Source organism: Colobus angolensis, unplaced genomic scaffold (assembly GCF_000951035.1).
Source record: "Colobus angolensis palliatus isolate OR3802 unplaced genomic scaffold, Cang.pa_1.0 Scaffold9, whole genome shotgun sequence".
NCBI lineage: Eukaryota > Metazoa > Chordata > Mammalia > Primates > Cercopithecidae > Colobus > Colobus angolensis.
In genome coordinates this window covers 4,921,217-4,923,177 of record NW_012122931.1, presented here as the reverse complement: position 1 = coordinate 4,923,177, position 1,961 = coordinate 4,921,217, and positions in this window count along the sequence as shown.

Sequence of the window (1,961 nt, the reverse complement as noted above, 5' to 3'; positions counted from 1 at the left end):
CTCGGCCTCCCAAAGTGCTGGGATTACAGGCTTGAGCCACCGCGCCCGGCATTATTTTCAATTATTTAAAGAATATTTATAAAAACTGCCTGTGTACTAGGCTGTAAAACCAATCTCAACAAATAGAGAAGACTCAAACTCATACAGATTTCCCAGGACCATAATGCAATTTAGTTAGAAATCTTGCCAGGCATGGTGGCTCACGCCTGTAATCCCAGCACTTTGGGAGGCTGAGTCGGGCGGATCACTTGAAGTTAGGAGTTTAAGACTAGCATGGCCAACACGGTAAGACCCTGTCTCTCCTAAAAATACACACAAAAAATTATCTGGATGCGGTGGCACACATCTGTAATCCCAGGACTAGGGAGGCTGGGGCAGGAGAATCACTTGAACTGGGGAGGCAGAGGTTGCAGGGAACCGAGATAGTGCCATTGCACTCCAGCCTGGATGACAGAATAAGACTACGTCTGAGAAAAAAAAAAAAAATTAAAAAAAAAAATGAATAAATAAAAATCTGTAACAAAAGTTGAAATATGCCATGTGTTTGGAAATTTAAAACCATGCCTCTAAATTAATCATAGGTGAGAGATTAAACTGTAAAAGAAAGGACAAATATCTGGAAATGGACATCATTAATAATACCACACACCAAAATATGTGGGAAACAGAGAAAACAGTACTTAAGTGGGAAGTCTATAATCTTAATGTTTATACTGGAAAAGAAGAAAGACTGAAGTAAGCATCTAAAGAAAGAACTTTTTAAAAGGGTAATGGAATAAATCCAAAGGTAATGATAGAAGGAGAAGGAGGGGAATGGGGGTGGTGGGGGAAGAAGTTAAATAAAATAGAAAATAAAAATAGAAAAGGGAGGCTCCACAAAGATGAAATCTGATACTAGTAACAATGATTTTAAGGCTGGGCACAGTGGTTCATGCCCACAATCCTAATACTTTAGGAGGCTGAGGCTTAGGCCAGCCTGGGCAACATAGTGAGATTCCATCTCTATATACAAAAAATAGTCATATAATAAAATAAGCATAAACAATTTCTTAAAAAACATGTCCAGAAAAAAAGAAAAAATATAAAAAAGTATTAGGAGTAAATAGGGGAGATATAACATACACAGCAAAAATTAAGGTGAAAACATATTATGGGCAACTTTTTGCCAATAAATTTGAAAATTTATGATGAAACGGATATATTACTACAAAAAGATAACCCACTAGGATTAACCCAGAAGTAGACAATAAAATATGGAATTTTAACTGATTTACGTAAAGAAGTATCATCAAACATTTAAGGGATAGCAAATTTAATTTTACATATATTATTTCAGAAAAAAGAGCAAACACTCCAAAACTCATAAGTAATGCAAAGTAGAACAGACAAGAAAGGAAAATTATAGACCAATTTCAACGAATACAGACCATTTCAATGAAAAATCTTAAATAAAATATTAACAAATTCAGCTACACATAAAAACATAATACATCATAATCTAGTTTAATTTGTCCCAGTAACACTAATTTGGCTCAATGTAAAAAAAATTGATTAATGTAATTGACTACATTAATGAATTAAAGGAAGCAGAACAAATATTTAATGATATTCAATAATAAGTCAAGCTTAAAAAAAAGCTCTTGGCAACACAGGAAAAGGAAAATTGTTTAACCAATAAAGAGTATATTAAAATCATTCTTGGCTGGGCGCAGTGGCTCACGCCTGTAATCCCAGCACTTTGGGGGGCCAAGGCGGGTGGATCACCTGAGGTCAGGAGTTTGAGACCAGCCTGGACAACATGGTGAGACCCCGTCTCTACCAACAATACAAAAAGTTAGCTGGGTGTGGTGACGCCTGTAATCCCAGCAACTTGGGAGGCTGAAGCAGGAGAATCGCTTGAACCCAGGAGGTAGAGGTTGCAGTGAGCTGAGATTGCACTATTGCACTCCAGCCTGGGCAAC